Here is an 8,265-nt window from a genome sequence, read left to right as displayed (position 1 = left end):
TCTGTTCCCAACTACATTCTGGCCAATGCTGAGCTGCTGCACCCAGGCCCACATGGATGTCAGGCCTACACAACTGCTATGGAGACAGAATGCAAACAAACAGGTGAGTGCATGGACAAATGCTACTATTGATACAGGTCTTTGTTAAGCTTTGATTACATTAGCTCGGGCTTGGAAAGGGGTAAGCTTTCTTTCGAACTAACCAATCTCTTTCCTGACTCTTTGCAGGCTTGCGTTGGGTCCTTTTCCTTTTCAAATAATTTCCTGTATCTTCCAGAGTTTCATGCCCTTGTCCAATTCAATCCTTTTCCCAGGCTATATAGACATGTCTCTGTGATTGCCATCTTGTATCCCAGTATGCATGCCTCAAAGTTCTGCAGTGTTACCTGGTTTCTACTGTGCATATGTTTACCTCCTTCTGTGCTACCATGGCTTCAACTGAGCATGTGCCCAGCAGAGGAATCTCCCCTATGTTTGTCAACAACTAAACAGCTGCCTACTCTAACAGATGAGCTTTAAATTCTTTGGACAGAGGTCTGAGGTAGATTACCATCATCATTCAAGAGAAGACTCATCTGCTTTTTATTTGCTCACATATTTATGCTCCTTTGTATGTCCACGGTCCTCCTCCAGCACAAGGAACTAATTCTAATGGCCTTGCTCCAGATTTTTGTGTGCATGTGTTCTTGTGCCCTGTGTGTGGTTTTCTTGTGTGTGCACATATTTAAATGACATAAATGATAATGCTGCACACCCACCTGATATCTCACTGTGTTCTGTACTCTTCACTCAGCATAGTGCTTTTTATAGCCACCCACGCTGTTGTGCTCAGTTCACTGGCAAAATGTGTTGAAAACTGACCACCTGTCTCTCAGTCCAAGACTTGCCTCCTGCAATGGATGCTTATTCTGGTGTCAGGGGACCTGCAGTGACAAGCCTGTTACCAGTGGCTTTGGGCATCTTCTTTGCTCTTCAGCCTCTCAAGACCTGAGGAATCAAGGTACCTTCCATGTGGAGTATGGTTTCCATTCTTCTGTTCCATTACATGATCATCTAATTCGTGCAGTCTGCTGTATGTCCCATTCTGGTGCCATCACCATGGTTTACCTCTGTACTGTCCTAGCTATGCACAGCATGGCCCTGTAAGTCCAAAAGGGCTCTTGCAACTCATATCCAGTGACTAATGAAGGCTAGCATCTCTTCACATCTGTGAGCTTTTTGGATCCCTTTCTCTGTAACTTGCCTGTTATTGCCTTCTGCACATTCCTGACTGTCCTTTCTTGTCACCTGTGGCAGCTCTGTGGACAACATGGGGAAGGCCCCTTTTTGTTGTTGCCGTTGCAAAATGTCTTTTCTCTTAGTCACTTATTCATTAGTTCCACATCAGAAATATTCATTTTTTTATGTATACCAGTTATAAAGTCTCTATTGACCACCTGTGCTATTTATTTGCTCTCTTTTTATGTGCCATTTATTTATGCGGTCTCTATTGACCAACATATCCCCAACTATTAAGGATTTGTTTAAGCAATTCGTGAGCTACTCTGAGATAATCTAACAAAGGAGGAAAATTCCCTACCTACCCCTTCATGCCTCTAGCCCTGCTTTTTCATCTGAGGGCTCCACAATGATCTGGGACCCCACACTGAAGAGTCTCTGGGCCTTTTCGGCAAACACCTCAGGTATTGGTCCCTAGGGAAAGCAGAAGTCCACGGCAGGTGAATACGTATGAGTGCCAGGAGGTCCATGTCCACAGGAAAAATGAGCATGGGGCAGGGAGGCCAAATCTGCCAGGTGGATGCATCCAGCTGGTCTAGGAGAGGCTGTGTGCCGAAAGCTACTGGACCTTTTTTAAAAATCTTCACTGAGGCCAGAATTTATTGGAAATGATTTAAACTATAGCATGAAGATTTGCATTCAGAATTCCTGATGATGAAAGTCAGGGAGATCTGCAATAATTCCTGGTGGCTTCCTTTTTACACTGTTTCTGCCAGCTACAGCCTTCTTCTGAGAATGATGGTTCTTATGTAGATGTCCCCACCTCCCTCTAAAGGCCTGAGGAAAGGTGAAGGGCCCACCCAGCTTGGCTAACTTACCTGAAAAGGTGTTAAAGACCTCCCAGATTCAAACATTGAATTATTTAATGTCCCATTAGAGTCAAACCCTTTTTGTTCCTAAGACTTACTTGATGGAATCTGTAACTCAGGGCTTTGTTTAGAAAGGTGCATGAATGTGGCCAGGGAAGAAGAGCTGAGACCTAGAGCTTAGGAACTGCAAGCCCATTTGCAGTCACTAATATTGCTGTCATTGTTTTTGGAAGGGCAAGCAGTGGAGGCCAGCTGGTAGTGGAGGATCAAAGCTCTGCATCCCTGAGGAGGATCTCGTATGTTGCCTCTCTCTGGGGTTTCAGTAGAACGAAGCATCTTGGGTTTGCCTAAAGTTAGCCTGCAGTCTCCAGAGAGCTGCTGTCGTTGCTGGTGATGTGGGAGCATTTTCCATGTCCCCTGTAGGCTACAATAGCCACAGGCTAGACGTAGGCCCTGAGCTCCTGTTCCCATATCCCAGGGGTCACATCAGGCAGGCAGGATAGGAGAGCAAAAGGTCCTGAAAGACAACAGGTCTCTGAAAGGCTAGCTGGACCCATTCTGCCTTCTGTGTTTCTGCGTTATGTTTGCTGTGACACTCAAGAGTGTAAGCAGCTATCTGCAAGCAATTTGTCTGCCCAAAGGAGAGCACTTTCAGGAGGTTCAGTACTGGGCTCTATTACAGGCTGAGCTGTATCCCTCCCCCAAAATTCATATGCTGAGCTCTAGCTCCCAAGACTTCAGAATATGACTGTGCTCAGAGACAGGACCTTTAAAAGGAAATTAAGGTCAATTGAGGTCAGTAGGGTGGTCCCTATTCCAATCTGTCTGGTATTCTTAATAATAACAATAATAATAATAGTAATAATAATATTAGGACACAGACATACACAGAAGAAAGGCTATGTGAGAACATAGAGTGAATACAGCCATCTACACACCAAGGTGAGAGCCATCAGGCAAAACCAACCCTGCCAACAGCTTGATCTCAGACTCTCAGACTCCAGACCGTGAGAGAATAGATTTGTGGTGCTTTATTACATAGCCCCAGCTGACTGATACATATGCCAAGAGACTGAAGGCAGAGACAGGGGCCCTGTGAGTACTGAGCAACCTGCCACTTGAGACCAGAGGGGCTTCTCTCTTCCCTGTTATACCAAGTCCTGAGAAGCCCTAACAGGGAGAGTCATCCTCCCATTAAACAAGTTCTCAGTTGATGTCTGCTGAATGAGGATGAGGTGGACAACATGCTGATGGGATTTCCAGAAATGTGAAGGAGAGACTTTGGCTTATAACACAGAAGGATGAACTAACACTCTCAGAAATTATGTTCTTTTCCTGACTCAAAGGCTCTTGAACAGGGGGGATACTGTTGTTTCTTTTCTGATTTTCACCACAGCACCTCTGGGTAGAGTGAGAGTTGAGAAGCACATCTGTAACCACCGTGGTCAGTCAGGGTCTGTTTCAGGACAAGGCCAAGCTCCCAGAGTTAGGTTACCTGCAAGTATGTCCCAGGCTGTTGGTGGGCATCACCAATTTGAATACCAGGAAATAGGAACGAACACCTTAAGTCCATTGAGACTAAACTGAGATGAACTTTGACAGAAAGGATTGCTTGTTTATGTGTTTTTGTGCCTGTTTGATCAATACCCTCACAGTGTAAGTGCTCTAGAAATCCTAATGCAGTAGGCCTGGTAGGGCCAGGACTACTACTATTGAAACTCTGAAAGCAAATTAATTAGAGTTCCAGTCAAAATGGAGGTATGGGTAGAAACCCTTCACTTCCTCACACAACCAAAAGGAGGATAATAACCAATTTAAAATCAATAAACAACCAAAAGTGCCAGAAAATCAAAATTCATGGAATTCTGCCAACCAAGGAGTTAAAGAAAAAATCATCTAGAACAACCAGACCAGTAAGGCTGCAGACCATGCGGGCTGACTCAGAAAAACTTCAGTGAGGCAGCAGACCACACAAGTGGGGCTGGCTGGAGGGGAAACTGAAAGTCAGAGCTCACTGTGGACTACAGCAGTTGCTGCAGTGGGAGAAACTCACAGTCTCACATGAGGGTTCATTGGAAAGTGGGGCTAGAGCCAGGAAGGCAAGCTGCATTATTCCCTCTCTGGCCCCTCTCCCACAAGCAGCACTGCAGTGCAGCAAAGAGGGTTGCCCTGCCCAGGCAAATACCTAAGGCCCCACCCCCTTACGACTTATCAGATGTGCCAAGACAAAGAAATACGGCCCAAATGAAAGAACAGAGCAAAACTTCAGAAAGAGAACTAAGTGATGAGGGGACAGCCAGCCTATCTGGTGGAGAATTTAAAGCCCTGGTGATCAAGATGCACACAGAACTGACTAAGCTAGGATGAAAAGTGAAAAAACAAATGAAGGATACCCAAAGTGAAAAAAATCAAAATATTCAGGGAACCAACAGTGACAAGAAGGAAATCAGGAGTTAAAGCAACAATTTGGAACAAAAGGAAACAATAAACATTCAACTGGATCAGAACAAAGAAACAAGAATTCAGGTAAGTGAAGAAAGTCTTAAAAACATCTGGGACAACCTGAAATGTTCCAATATCTGAACGATAGGGGTGCCAGAAGGAGAAGAAAACAGTAAGAAATTAAAAACTTAATTTGAACAAATAATGAAGAAAAACTTCCCCAATATGGCAAAGGAAATAGACTTCCAGGAGGTCCAGGAAGCTCAGAGAGTCCCAAAGAAGATCGATCCAAAGAGGAACACACCAAGGCATATCATCATTAAGTTACCCAAGATTAAAGATAAAGAGAGAATCCTAAGAGCAGCAAGAGATAAGGAGGCAGTTACTTACAAAGGAGTGCCCATAAAGGTATCAGCTGATTTCTGAAAAGAAACCTTGAAGGCAAGAGGGGCTGGAAAGAAGTATTCCAAGTCATAAAAGGCAAGGACTTATATTCAAGATTACTCTATCCAGCAAACCTTACATTTAGAATGGAAAAGCAGATAGAATTCTTCCCAGATAAAGTCAAGTTAAAGGAGTTCATCATCATCAAGCTCTTACTATATGAAACATTAAAGGGACTAATCTAAGAAATAGAAGAACATCAAAATCCATGAACAGTAAAAATGACCACAAACTCACAAGTATCAAGAATTAAACAAAAAGAAAGAAAGAAAGAGAGAGAGAAAGAAAGAAAGAAAGAAAGAAAGAAAGAAAGAAAGAAAGAAAGAAAGAAAGAAAGAAAGAAAGAAAGAAAGAAAGACAATGAAAACAAAAACAAAAACCAAGCAAACAACTAGAACAAGAACAGAATCAGAGAAATGGACTTCACATGGAGGGATTTCAGTAGGGAGGGGGAGGGGAGGAATGGGAGGAAGGTACAGGGAATACCAAAGCATAATTGGTAGGTATAAAATATACTGAGAGAGGTTAAGAATGGTATATGAAACAGAGAATTCAAAAAGCTTGTAAGTACAACCCATGGACATGAACTAAGGTGGGGGAATGCTGCAGGGTTGGGGGTTGCAGGGCAGTAGGGGGAAGGGGAGAAGGGGGGAAATGGGAAAACTGTAATAGCATAATCAATAAAATATACTTTTAAAAATCTCTCATATTCAGACACAGGAGGTTCTCTGTAGATAATTGTTGTGGAGAACACACTATTGAATGATGTTTATGTATTATATTCAAACCCCTGAGATGTAGGGGTCTAAACCCCAGGTTGGGTTTAGACCTGGGGTGCTTCCCAGATAAGGTCAAGTTCAAGGAGTTCATCATCACCAAGCCCTTATTACATGAAATGTTAAAGGGACTTATCTAAGAAATTGAAGAAGATAAAAAATATGAGCAGTAAAATGACCACAAACTTGTGACTTGACTATCAATGAATGAGCCTAAAAGAAAAAGAATGAAAACAAAAAACAAGCAAACAACTAGAACAGGAACAGAATCAGAGAAATGGACATCACAGGGAGGGATTTCAGTGGGGAGGATGAAAGAAGGAACAGGGGGAAAAGGTACAGGGAAGAAGAAGCATAATTAGTAGGCATAAAATAGACAGGAAGAGATAAAAAACAGTATAGGAAACAGAGGACTCAGAGAACTTATATGTACAACCCATGTACATGAACTAAGGCGGGGGGGGATGCTGGAGGGTTGGGGGGTGGGGAAGAGGGGGGAGAAAGGGGGGATAATGGGAAAACTGTAATAGCATAATAAATAAAAAATACTTAAAAAAAGAAGAAACTCTGAAGGGAGCTCTGGTGCCCATTCAGAGGAAAGCTGTCATGTCTGAAGTTTCTCAGGTCCCTTTAGAAGCTGGGAAAAAGAGGAGGAAAGAGAGGCCTTGTCAGGTGAGATTAATAGAGAAGATAGCAATATGTAAAAATATTTGCACAGTTAAAAAATGTTGCCTCTCTCTTCCCATAATCCAGAAGACTCAAATATTTTTCTCATAAAATCTGCTCCATAGGCCAGGAAAATACCCACCTGGCCCCCTTTTTCTTGTTGACCTCGGGCTTTATTTCAGCCAATTGGTTATTTTCTTTTTTAAAAAATATTTTTTTATTTATTAATTTTTAAGAGAGGGGAAGGAGAAAGAGTGGGAGAGAAACATCAATGTGTGGTTGCCTTTCATGTGTCCCCTACTGGGGACCTGGACTGCAACTCAGGTATGTGCCCTGACTGGGAATCAAATTGGTGACCCTTTGCTTCACAGGCCTATGCTCAATCCACTGAGCTACACCAGCCAGGGCAAAGCCTTCAGCACCCGGTATTCCCAGGCAGTCTCCCATCCAAGTACTAACCAGACCTGACCCTGCTTAGCTTCCGAGATCAGACGAGATCAGGTGCATTCAGGGTGATATGGCCATAAACTGGTTATTTTCATTTTTCCAGGAGGGCCTGGTGCTGGTCTCACACAAGATGCTTCATGAGTCTGTTTTTGAATAAAGGTATGGGAGCACAGTCTGCTCTCAGAGGGAAGGAGACAACCACGAAGCACCATCCTGGGAAAATTCCCTGTCCTTCAGTGAATGTGCAATATTGGTATCATATCCAAGGCTCTGCAATGAAAAAATATTCCTAAATTATTCCCTCCAATGCAGAGAGATTATTTGCTCTGGTCCAATTTACAGTAGATGGTCGTGTTATCACCACAAAGAAATAATCACACTCCTGGGAATGGCCTTGGACCTGTTTGCAGGGAAAGGAGCTACTGAAAACTTGACTAAAGGGCTTGGTGTCTGTCAGCAGCTGCAGCCATATTTGCTCATCCCTGAGCTTGAGCCCTGCCTCAGGTCTCCACGCTCCATCATCACAGACCATTTAATGTCATGTTTAGAATCTGGTGATTCTATAGTGTAGTGGTTAGCCTATCCGATTTACATATGGAGTCTGCCAATCCAGATGCCTGACAAGCACCAGATGCTTGTCAAATAAGTTAGTTAATGAATATCCAAAACATTGAATTGATACAATGCATTTCTCCCCCAAAACCAAGAATAATAATTAATAACGGATAAAATAAAGAAAAATGACTTTACTGTTTCACAAAAAAAAAAGGAGAAAAGAGGGGAGTAAAAGAATATAGGAAAAAATTATTTATGCCTAATCACTAAGGATGCTGACTCTAAAATCATGGAGCCTTATTTCCAGAGGTTTCTATTTACCTAGAACAAGAAATCTTTTACACAATGTATGAAGGAACCATGGTCTGTCATGGCCCCAGCCAGCCTTCTCCCTGCCACTCTGCAGCCAGGTAAAGAGAGAATGTTCCCTTTACCCTATAAGATAAGCTACCTCCCCCAGCAACTAAGAATACCCTCTGGTCAGCCCAGGTCCCACATGAGAACACAGAGGGGGTAAGGGGACAATGCAAATGGAACCAGAGATGCTAAAACCTACTATGTGATAAGGAATTGATAGAGAAGTAGCATGGGGAGAAGAGCTGTCTGGGATGGCCCCTGGGAGTAGACAGAGATTTTTGAAGAATTTGGAGAAGATTTGGAGAATAGAGCAAGGGGAGTTTTAGATATATAGTCTTGGGTTGTGGAATGGATCTTTTCGATTATTTTTGAAGCAATGCATGTAAATCATTGGAATCCCCTTTTAATTACTATTGCCAATCAGGATTTTTTTGTGTGAGATATTGTGCCTACAGAACAGTGGGTTTCATGTGGAGTAGAGGTATCACCCA

At 42.9% G+C, this 8,265-nt stretch overlaps 1 pseudogene; it reads right to left on the bottom strand.

The window, feature by feature from the left end:
- Nucleotides 1–6,825: 6,825 nt before the first annotated feature.
- Nucleotides 6,826–6,944, bottom strand: LOC119039921 (uncharacterized; annotated as a pseudogene).
- Nucleotides 6,945–8,265: the final 1,321 nt, after the last annotated feature.

This window comes from Artibeus jamaicensis, unplaced genomic scaffold, assembly GCF_021234435.1.
Source record: "Artibeus jamaicensis isolate MK-2021 breed Jamaican fruit bat unplaced genomic scaffold, CSHL_Jam_final contig_264, whole genome shotgun sequence".
Lineage (NCBI taxonomy): Eukaryota > Metazoa > Chordata > Mammalia > Chiroptera > Phyllostomidae > Artibeus > Artibeus jamaicensis.
Note: the sequence above shows the minus strand (reverse complement) of the source record. Positions and strands in the feature narration are given on the sequence as shown.